Raw genomic sequence first — 12,425 nt, forward strand, 5'->3', positions numbered from 1 at the left:
AAGAAAAAACCCCACCAAAAACAAACAAGGAAAAACAACTCCCTTTGCTATAAATCAACCTCAGATTCAATATGAATCATCAAATTTAATATTGCCATTATCAGTATTCATGGAAAATAAATGATGCCAAATATGCTTTAAGAAAAAAGAAATCTGTTTAAATGGTATTAATGGTAAGGCATACTACAGCAAGGTGAACAACACTGATAATATTAAATTAACCCAAGAGGCTCCCTAATCAGTATCCCTATGCAGAAATCTGCTTGCCAACTGTCGTTCTTTTTCCCATTGGTTTAGTTAAGGGTTGAAGTTCTTCTTGAAGTTTCTTTTTTAATCATTAGATCCCGACCTTACAGTTTTCTCTGACTACTTTCCTTCAGGCTGTCTTTGCTCCTGTCAATTTAGGATTTCCAGGGAATTATTCTTCTTTGAAATGCATATTCCAGGCTTGAAATACTGGCATATGTACACTGTAGAGTAATTGTGGAGGCCAAATGTTTAATTACACATGACAGCTGGAGCTGTAGGAGTCCGAGGCATGCTTGAAAACAACTTATGCCCTATGCAGTCTTAACGAAAAGGAACAAAATAATATATATTTAGGTTTTGTGCCACATGGTAGCCGCTGTTCTCTCTCTTTTCACGACTGAGGGTGGTTTGCAAGAAGTTCAGCTGCTTTCACTTCTGTGTACTGTCTCTCTGAATATATACTTTTTTCTCTCCATACAGTCTAGGCACAAACTTTTAGACCATACAATCCTGCAAGAAATGATCAGTATTTTTTTTCATATTTTCCTGAGTGATAGAGAAAAGGTTTTCAGTAGCTTCTTTAATACAGTGTTATTGATACAAATTTATAAAATTATATATTACTAGAAATGCCAGAATCATCGAATCATAGAATCATAGAATAGTTAAGTGCTTTGAATTATGGACAGTATGAGCAATGTTCATGTTTTGTCCTAATACATGTGATGTGCTAAGAAATAAAGCAAATGAAATAACCTGACTTCTAAGTTTTCAGAAAATGTTTATTTCAATCAGCAAAAATGTTTGTCCACATTTATAGACAGAATGATTTTCAGACTCATGAAAACACATATTTAATTCTGGTTACAGAAATATTCTGCTCTTAGTAAAACAGAGGTAAAAATTCATTTCCTATTATCAATATATCTGTTGTCAATGTTCAGCTCTTCATTTGAAATAAATTTCATATAGTTCCACTGACAAAAATCTGTGTGTTGGTCTAAAGCATTTGGGGGATCTGACTCAATATCTGACACAGCTTTTCTATATATGCACATATTACACATACACATTTTAAATGATTATTACTTTTAATTATTATTATACTTACTATGCAAAAGAGGCTAAAATTTTATATTGAATTTTTGGCAAACCAGATTTTCTTTCTACATTATGTTACCTAAGCACATCTTCATTAAATTATACCATAATATGGAAGGGATTTCCTTTTTTATTCCTTTTCTTTTTATATTCTTACTTTATATAGGATTGATGCAACATTTAATTTAGTCATGGTACACTAGTGTTTCTCAGGAAAATGGCAAGCATGTCTTTACCCCCTGATTGTTCAGTTCCATAGTGAGAAAAATATACCAGTGCTGCCCAGGTGAAAAAGATATTGCTCTACTTGCAAGGAGTAGTTTATGACTATCTATAGCACTTAGATGTACAAACAAACAAACAAAGAACATTATTATATTTTCCTGATGTCTTTTCTTTCATTTAAAGATAGCAAAGATAAGATTGATTTGACAAATAATTAACTTTAAAGCAATATTGTTTGGTGGTGTTGGGAATGAACTGCTTTGTACAGTAGGTTAAGAACGAAGAATGTTGTAACTGAGGAAGTTAAAATAAAACTCACCAGAAAACAATTTGAGCACTTGACATCATTGCTATGAATCAGCAAGGAAACCAAACCTCCTCTGTTAAAAATATAAAGTAAAATTTCGGTTTTAAATACTTTATATTTCATGAATGAAAAAGACTTCCTTTGAGATGAGCCTTCTTGCTAAAGATGTGAACCATTAACCATCACTTTTTTTTTTTTTCCCCCTGCAGATTCTGTGTCTTTATTGTGAGAATTTGAAGGTAAGCAATTTTTTTTAAATTCTGCCAAAAATGATTTCAGGTTTTGTGGGTTCTGATTACCTCTGAGTTTAGAAAATAAGGTGGCAGACATGACTCTGAAATCCTCACCTCAATAAGGAGAAAATTAGAAATACAGCCACCAAACACTGTCATCTACCACTTCAAAGCCCCCAAATGAAATAGATTCATTAAAGTTGGACTGTAAATTCTAACAATCACTTGTGAGAGGAAGACAGGGAAGTGCGCCGTGATAAGACAGAAAGATCATGTTGTAGAAATGGCTGCTTCTAAGACTGTTCTAAGGGAGGCACAGGTATTTCCATCAGCTAGGAGTTTCCATTTGCAGGTAAAACCTGACTCAGGCTCATTTCCCGGGGATATGCATGGGTAAACATACATGTATATTTACATTCATAAATACTACACTTGCATGGTTTCTTGATTCGCTCAAGGAGATGAGGTGTACAAAAGTGCACCTCAGAAGGTAACTGTGATAACTGGTTCCTTAAAGATCTATACCAGAAACCCAGAAGACAAGTCATCTTATTCCCTGCCTCTCTCTGAAACATTTCTCTATGCAAACCCTTCATCCTTGTAGTGCAGAAACACTGCCCTCATTGTACTCACTACAGTATGATTATTTTATTTTCCTCATCTAGGAGGATGAGTTACGTGTTGGATCTGTGTCTTGTATAGCTGAAGGTGTTTGATTTCAAGCAAGATCAAACAAATGTCTTTGGCATTTTCTGCCTGACTTATTAACACAGTAAGTTCACATAATACAGAATGTATAGTGTCAATCCGTACTCCTTTCTCTCTTTAGAAAACTTGAATTTGAATGTAAATGATTATAAAAAACCCTAATTTTAGCAAGATTTTTGTGCTTTTAAGGTTTTCTGTTAATATGAAATAAGCTCAAGACAAAAGGTTGTAAAGTACTGAGAAAAACATCCAATACTGAAAACAGTAGATATGGAAAGTATTACTTTAAAAGTTTGACAGAGGGAAAAATATTTACACCATTAGTGTTGTGGGGAGTTGCATGTGATAGATGAAAAGATTTGCATCAATCAGGATGATTTACAATAGATATTTTATTTCTTCAGTCTTCCATTTATCTAGCTTCATGAACAGTACTCAACCCTTTGTAATATTGCTTTTCTACCTTTGTAGAATATCCGAATCTTATTTTAAGTCTCCTATTTTAGAAATCAAGAGGCTCTTACTGGTGTAAATAAAGCTCCTTGGGAAATGCATGCCAACATAAAGACATTGTGAAATGTTTTACTTTTGATAGGTAACATTATCTAGAGTTTGTGAGTGAACAGCTCTAGACTGGCATTTAATTCAAACCAGGCATGAGAGTGCACATGTTGACCTATGGGCTTTGCCAGACTCAAATAGGAATAGAGGAAGTGATACTCTGAAAGCGAGCCTGAACACCTGTACAGGTCACTGTTGGTCCATCATGCTTAACTAATTTTCCCCTGCCCTCTGACCTAGTTTTCAGCAGTGCCATTGAGATTTATATCTTTCATCCTGTAAGCCCTACAGCTGCCTTCAATTAATGAAACCAGACTTTACTTTGTTATCCCATAAACTGAACTCGTGGTGCTACGGGAACAATTGTTTTATTATGGTATTGACAAATTATCCTATTAACAAGTGGCTACTATGAAAATCAATTAAAATCTTGGCTGAAATACATGAATATCACTGGAGAAGATACAACGGAGAATTAACTACGGAGGCAATTAACTCTTATTCTATACAGTTCATAAATTAGGTGTGACCAACACAAAATCTGTGATTTGTACTGATAATTAGAACACAAAATTATTGGGTGAAATATAGAGTGGCATGACATGGAATTTAATCTTTTATTTCATAGGGGCTATGTTTACGTGAGTTATTTGCAACATGTTTGCTATAGATTTCACAAGTTTCTCCTTCTCTCTGTTTCTTGCAGATATTTTCATGAATGTAGAATGGAAATGCCAGTCTCCCATACTTCAGACTTCATGAGAAGGCAGGAGTGGTCATTCATCTTGCATGACTAGGAATGCCTACCTGAGTGTATTCTAACTCAGAACAGCTCCTTACAAACTTCCTGCATGAACTGGGCTTAAACCAACCTGCCTTTATGCAGAGATGCAAATTTTCTTTCAAAAGGACGTCTGGAAGATCAAACTGATTTCTGAAATCAGGTGATGTGGCCAAAGACATCGTATTAGTTGTCTTAAAGAGTAGAAAAATCTGACCTGCAAGCTGGTTGGGTTGTTAATAGTGTTACTATTACACTAGAAAATTTAGTTAATATATTTTGCAGAGAGCAACACAGGCTTCTTTTGATGCAAGCAAGGACTTGCTCTCATACCCAGGGAAAAATATCTAACACCTTCTACTATAAAAATAAGTATTACCCTACTGAAACAGTTTCAGTTAATAATCACTTGTACAATGTCTTGGGATTTAGTTCTGCTCTCTCACACCCTTTATAACGTGTGGCTTAAGAAAAAGCAAGTAAAATTATATGTACTGCATAAAGTATACATTATACTTCAAATGATCTTAAACTATACCTTGAACTGTACTTTGGGGAAACATAATCAGAAAAGGCAACATCAGAGAATGCGAGATTGCTAAGGTAAACCTTCTAAAGTAAAACTATACTTCCCTTAAGTACTTAATGGAGTTAAAAACTTCTAAAATCTTTAAGAAAATCTTCAAGAAAATCTTCAGGGAAAATGTATTTACCTTGTTATTATGCTACTATACTTGGAGGTAGTGTAAAAAGGCATATATTTGGTTTATATGGGGGGAGGGGAAGATGGGAGACCGGCAAGAAAATCTCCTCAGGCTAATCTGGATATCTGAGTTGTTGTTAGAGCTCATCTCTTTTGGAGGGTAGTGGAGGTCACGAAAGCTGTGATTTGCTACTCTGCCACTATACGTGCACATATATGGAGTGAAAAAGATATGCACATATATATTTATATGCATGTATATAAGTTTGTATATATCTGTATATGTACTTTTGTATACACATAAATACACATACAGTGGTCTAAGAAAACATATACTAAATAAATTTTGTCCAGTTCTCATATCTCAGTTAAAAAACAAAGATTGTTTCCTTAGGAAAAAATGAACAAAGCAGTCCTGGCACTGGAATATCAGAAACAGAAAATGTTGAGAGACTGAAAACAGAAAAAGGAAATTAGAGCTATTGTGCACCAGTGAGTCATTATGAGTCTCTCAGCTGCTGTTTGGCAATGGTTGCTGCAGGGAACTCTACGTGAGCATCTCATTCACCACCAACAGCTTATGGGGACTAACACTACAAAGACAGTGCATAGAAGCAAGGGAGGTGGCTGGATGGAAAAATCTGCTTTACTAACTATGCTCACTGTATGAATGACAAACCTTTCCACCTAGAAATGACGGTAGTCCTTAATGTTGCAGGGCCACAGAATCTGGATAACTGCAAAGTACTTTATATTCAGATGCCTACTAAAATATTATTTCACAAGATGTTATAGTATGAACTGGTTTTAGACCTTTTGTTTACTACCACTGTTGTTATAATCGTCTCTTTATAAGTGTGATAACATCCAGAAGCCCCAGTTAGAAAAAAGCACCATTGTATTAGGTGGTTTCAAAATGACCAGAAGTCCTTTTTCGAAGGCCTTGGAAAATCCTGTAGAGCGGATAGCATTCCTTAGAAGTTAATGAGTGTATGTGTAATTCACACATAAAACTAAAGTCTTTCCTTTTTATCAAATGCTTTTCCTAAGAAAACTATTATTTGAGAGCTGATATATAAAATCTGTACTAGATTGTAGTGATGTTTTTAGGCAAATGTAATCTGCAGTGGCATGGAAAATTGGCATAGTAATGTGTCCTGAAAATGGGGAATGAAAGAAACTTATTGAGCTAATACATGGTAAGAAACATTTGAGCCTAGAGAACAACATGGACAGAAAGTGAGCTGCCATAAATCATGGTAGCTGCAGTCAAATCTCTACAGTTGCAATAATCCTCTCTCTGCATAAGGTCCTTCAGTTTGATCTCAGGAGCTTAGTAAAATCTTCTGACCAAACTAGTGCAGTACAGCTACTACTAAATATATGTCTTTCTCTGCGGTGGTGAGCCATACTGATTTATAAAGAGCTGGAATTTTTTATGCTCAGAACATAAGGAATAGAGCTATATTATCTTGTTGCAGATGATTTTGTATGTCTACAGAAAGCTGTTATTTACTTCTGGATGTTGTTCCTGGAGTTGATTGCGCTTCCCTCCCTGCCTGCACTTTCGCTTTTTTTTTTTGTATGTACTTACAAATTAGTGAGAAAGTTATTCTGCCCAGCATGGCATGGAAACTGTATAGACTTTTTCCTACAAGGTTATTGTGACCATTGAGAGGTAATAGCCATAATGAACAGTTCAAATTGTAGAGAGCAGTGTTGTTTGCTGACAGCCCATCTGAAATCGTCTGGAGCACAAGCTTCCCAATCAGAAATTGGCTGGATGGTTGCTCTCAGTGTATTGCAGTAAAAGGACTGATGTTCAAGGGGAAACCAGTGATGACTGGAATTTCTCAGGGGTCAGGTTTGGGGCCTGCACTGTTTAACATCTTTGTCAGCGACATGGACAATGGGATTGAATGCAACCTCAGCAAGTCTGCTGATGATACTAAGCTGTCAGGTGTGGTTAATACGCTGGAGGGAAGGGATGCCATCCAGAGGGACCTTGACACGCTTGAAAGGTGGCAGCCCTGAGGAGGGGCACCAGGAGGTGTTGGTTCATGAGGAGCTTAACATGAGCCAGCTTCAGTGTGCGCTTGCAGCTCAGAAAGCCAACTGTATCCTGGGCTGCATCAAAAGGAGCGCAACCAGCAAGTCAAGGGAGGTGATTCTCCCCCTCTGCTCTCATGAGACCCCACATGCAATACTGTGCTCAGCTCTAGGGCCCCAGCACAACGTAAAACCTTGGGGCTTACAAGAAAGCTGGAGAGGGACTTTTTACAGGTGCATGTAGGGATAGAACAAGGGGGAATGGCTTTAAATTGAAAAAGGGTAGATTTATGTTAGTTGTTAGGAAGAGGTTCTTCACTGTGAGGGTGGTGAGGCACTGAACAGGTTGCCCAGAGGAGTTGTGGCTGCCCTATCCTTGGAAGTATTCAAGGCCAGGTTGGATAGAGCTTTAAGAAACCTGGTCTAGTGGATTCCTGCCTGTGGCAGGGAACTTGAAACTAGGTGATTTTAAGGTCCCTTCCAACCCAAACCATTCTGTGATTCTATGACTTCATGTTTATCTCTCTGACTGTAATCAACTGGCTAAGCATCTTTCAATAACATCTTTGGAGGAGGAGAAACAGTTTATTGTACCTGTCCGTATGTTTATTGTAAATGAGTTCTTCTATAGCTCTCCTTGTGCAGCAGTCAGGGTGTACCTTATCATGTGGATGATAGAGGATATTTTATCCTTTATTACAATGCATTCACGTTTTCACTGTTGGAGCCTGATCTAACCTTTAGCTTTTGAGCTTTAATGAAAAAAACTGCTTTCATCTCTTTAATCTAGCAGTAGTGTGTTGTTGTCATTGTTTAATACACACGAAATAGCAAGGGATCTGTAGCAGAGCAGAACAGGCAATAATAATTAAAAATAACTTCTAAATACTCTTGCAAATGCATGAAACGATTCTGGTTTATTTGCTGTTTCATAGTAGATATTTTACATTAGTACCCAGGCAGCAGAAAGTTAATTCAAGAAAACTTTACAAATCTCAAGATTCCTCCACCATGCTCTTAAGCAGATGGACAAGAAGTGCATCATTCATTGCTTGCCAGAGGCTATTAGTGTTTAACATTCGTCTTTCTCTGATTCTGAAATGTCTCTCCCCCAAATATCAGAAACAATATTTGGTAACCTGCTGTATTTCCCAATCAGACACAAAGTTGAGTGAAGTGGCTGACTTGTGAAACCCTTTTAGATGTTGGTGGAAGATGCAATCCATTTGTGATGGTAGCTACAGAAAGGCTTGTGTGCTAGCTTTAAACTGTTAAATATAGGTACAGCAGTGCATTTGTGGATGTAACTAGGGGATAATTAGAATAAGTTTTGTCTTCACACCTTGTATAAGCATATGCAAATATATAAAGAGAAATCCAAATTAGTTGTTAAAAAACTCAAGACAAAGACAAAGGCTGAAAGTACTAGAAAAAGAATTTATAGCGTTAATTAAACATTCTTCCAAGCTTCCTCAATTTAAGTGCGTTATTTATTAGTTTTTCTTCTTGGCCAGTTTATACATGAAGAATCACCCAATGCTTATGACTATACTGGTTTCTAACCATACTGCATGTCAGATGACTTTGTCCAATGCAAAGATCCAATCGTGATTTATTATTGATGTTGCTGGGGAGAAACCTCTGAGTCTTGTGGTGGCATACACAGATACAATTTCATTTTTGGCCATAAGACAGTAACAAAGAGCAATGCAAATGCTCGTCTGCTTCCATTGTGTCTCTTCGCCATGTGGAAATGATCAGACCATTGGTGAAGGCTATTTGAATATTGTTGTCTCCAAGGATACTACTAACTACATGCTACTAAATCTTTAGGCCTTGTTTTTTAACTCCACCTTCATATATAGCCTAGGTTTTCTGGGTCTTTTCTTCTTTTTCCTTTTTTTTTTTTTTTTAACCAAATCTCTTTTTATTCTCACTGATAGTCTTTTTTGTATCGTGATGTGTCTGTGTCTGCTGACCTTTTACTGTGCCCATCATTTTATATATGCAATTGTGAATTATATATGCATTACACAATGCATATTTAATTATTGTATAGGCACCATAGGCACCATAAGTGAAATTTACATTTCACAGCTGAAATCACCACTCCCTTTATATATGCAATATGATAAACCATGACACGAACAATGATGTACTCCATCCACAGAATAAGAAATATTGTACATTTTCTAAAACTGTGCATAATGATGAGTTCAGGGAAGCACAAGCAGTAAAACTCACAAATTTTTCATAATGTTTCCCTCTATAACTCCAGCAAATTAAGTGTGATAACAAAAATGGGCAAACTTTTGAATTCCTTTGAGTTTGCATGATGGTATAACTAAACCTGCCATCCCTTTGATGGGAGTGCCTTATGTGGCTCAACTCAGCCCAGACCTCATTGACTTCTCTATTCTGAATTTTTCAGATAATATCATCTGGCATCCATACTACTTTGGCATGCCAAAGAATATCTATCATATCTAACTCAATCAATCAGTCTGTCTGTCATACTTTGCATTTATATAATGCCTTTATCCAACAAATGCAACCTGCTTTACAAACTTTAATTAATTTAGGCATCTAGCATCCCAGGGAAGCAGGGAAATACGATCTCTTTTTGTAAAGAGGAGGAAACTGAGACACAGAGAAATTATAAGTGGGAGTCATCTTGCCTGGGTTTAGTTGTCTAAAAGATAGACATTTAAGCTTTGTAAAATCACGCTAGGCTCTCTTTAATGTTACAGGAAATAAGTCATCCAACATCTTTTAGGCACTGATTTTTAGGATGAGGCTGATCATCCTCTGGAGGCTTTTATCTGTAGTCATAAAAGAAGCCTAGATGCCTACCTTATACTTAAAACCCTAAGCATCTAAGGAAGATGATTCCTATCCAGAATGACTTGTCCAAAGTCAGTGAGGAATACAAGATGTGTGCTGCTCAAATCAAACCAGGTTCTCAGAATATATTGCTTGAGCTTTTTTTTTTTTTTTTTTTTGCAAACTGAGAAGACAGAAGGATTTAGAAGCAATGTTTTTATGGTTAAGGCCATGACCTTTCTACTCTAACATGGAAAATGTAAAAGACAGTATATTTTGTCAATAAAAATACAAATGACCATTTAGGGGTCTTCCTTTTCCCTGGAAAAAAATAACCTTTACAACTGGTGAAAATTTTTTGAGAGGAAAAAAAGTATTTGAAAAGGTTATTACAGTTTTACTTGAAAATGTTACAGTAAATGTTGTTTTGGAATTTTTCTGCATTTCTGAAGAACAAAATTATGTTCCAATCCCCCTCCCTGTTTTCTGCATTCTTGTGTATTTTTATCGTTTTCAGTTTCCTACCCTTACCTTTCTTTCATGAACACACAGTCCAAAAATGAAAATATTAATAGAAAAACAAAAGTAGAAAAATCCTAAGACAAAACCAGAAACAAACAAACAAAAAATCCTAAAAACAAGAGAATTCTTTTTTAAAGTGACTTTGTAATTAAAATGCATATAATGTTCTTCACTGCTTTGTGTTCTCCCCTTGCTTTAATTCCTTTTCTGCTTTGCTTTCCTTGGAGATATTTACCCAAACTAGATCTTGCCTTAAAAATTGCTTCCAAATTTTCCATTCATTGGCACCTTGTTAGGATGTCTCTGGAAGGAAGCCCACAGCACTTTCAGCTTCTCTTTTCTATACACTAACCCAGGACTGAAAAAACAGTTCATTCCATCTCTTCCCATTTCTGGCAGTGTGATTGTCATCAGAGTCCAGCTTCTTTGAGGGTCATCCAGAGAGAAAAATGCTCCCTCTTCTGTGAAAAGCTGTGAAATCTTATAACTAACAGTTAAATTTCATGATGCTGTAGGGCTTTTCCATTAGTTTTGCCTAGGCATTGCACGGAGCTACGAGAGCTAGCAAGGCAGGACTGCCTTCAGTGCTCACAAGTGGTCTAAAATATAAATCAACTTTAGACAGATGCCAAATGAGGAACAGGAAATGCTGATACACCTCCCGCATCATGTGGGGAAGGGAGGAGAAAGTGTAAGAGTTGGATGAAAGGCAGAAAGAATTTTTATGCGCATCAGTTCTTACCTGAAGAAAATGGCTCATTTTAGGCATTAGGTGTTTTGTAGCTCTTAATCGTGACCTAATCAATTGATTTTATTTAACATAAATAAATACACTATAGAATTTATGGTTTAAAAAAATAAGAAAAATTAGAGACACAAGATACCTCACTGTGCCTTTTAAAATCCCCAGCTACAGTTCAGTGGGAAGGGAGAACACAGGAAAGCCACCTCCTGCCCCCTGTCCCCTACTTAACACTAGTTTATGTAACTGGTAGAGTCCCACACTAGGGATGGTCAGGATTTTGCAGAACACTGCTTTATTTCAGACATGTTTTCTTTTCAGCCTAACCAAATTGCTCCCAGCCACTTCCTTACAGATTCCAGGATATAAGTGGCATTGATACTGAACACATAACTCTGCAAGCCTTCAGCAGAAAGGCTTATCTGGGCAGTAAAGATCCTCTCAATCACTATGTTCCTTGTGTAGAAGATTTTTTCCTCAAGTAACTTTTTCTAAGTGCCCTTGGAGCACTTTTCCAAAGTATCCTCAATATCAGAGTTCAATGATCCCAAGGAATTTATTTCTTCTTCAAATAGGAATTCAAAGATTTTTTTTTCATTTTTCATTTTAAAACAATTCAGTGAAATGATTTAGTTTTTTAGAAGTGGAAAAACCTAGAGCTGTCTTTCTCAAGTAAAGAAAATGCAGGAGAAATAGTGGCAGAATGTGCATTGTAGCTGCATACAATGTAGTATCTCCATATGCTGCAGTCATTGCAATTAAAGGAAAAGGCATTTTTATTATTATTTTAAATAGTTGTTATTCATGAAATGTTTATAACATATGAAACAAATAATTATGACTAACACATTGTCTAATAAAGATGAAAAGGATGAAATTCCCTATGAATTTTTAATCTGAAAATAAAGAACATTAACAATCCTTAATTATATCATCAAATATTTAAAATTGCCTTCCATACTAAATTCTATTTGTATTTAACATATTTATTTTTTAGATATCTGTAACATTTTTATGAGTAGGTACATAAAATATCATCATCTGTTACAACCAGAGACATCTTGACTTAATGTATTCAACATCTTGATAAAAATTTCCATTTTGTTTATTTTTAAGATAAATCAACAACCTTTGTACACTATATTAAAATTTATATTTTTCTCAATGTAGTAGGATACATAATTAATACTATTACTACAACAAAAAATAAATTGTGCTTGTCAGGCAAAAATCTTATGTAGGTCCAGATTTTCAGATCCCTTTTATACAAAATGTTTGCATAGTTTGCATGCTTCTAATTCATGGAATATGCTTCCCATTTTTATGTTTATATTTCATACAATAATCCTCCTGTCATATATCACTGCTGAGTCTTCTGTTAATACATGTGGAAACCAGAGATCTTGCAGAAAATTTGGGCA

General features: G+C 35.8%; 1 long non-coding RNA gene across 2 annotated transcripts in view; it reads left to right on the forward strand.

Annotated features, from left to right (window-relative positions):
- Positions 1-12,425, forward strand: part of LOC136012689 (uncharacterized) — a 37,731-nt gene that overhangs the window by 1,612 nt on the left and 23,694 nt on the right. Inside the window, exons 2-4 of one of the 2 annotated variants that reach the window (XR_010611903.1) lie at positions 2,092-2,121; positions 2,781-2,887; positions 4,091-4,328. This is a non-coding gene — a long non-coding RNA (uncharacterized LOC136012689). Of the gene's footprint in view, positions 1-2,091; positions 2,122-2,780; positions 2,888-4,090; positions 4,851-12,425 lie in introns of those variants that run through there. The other variant, XR_010611902.1, reaches the window with a different exon arrangement.

Source organism: Lathamus discolor, chromosome 4, assembly GCF_037157495.1.
Source record: "Lathamus discolor isolate bLatDis1 chromosome 4, bLatDis1.hap1, whole genome shotgun sequence".
NCBI lineage: Eukaryota > Metazoa > Chordata > Aves > Psittaciformes > Psittacidae > Lathamus > Lathamus discolor.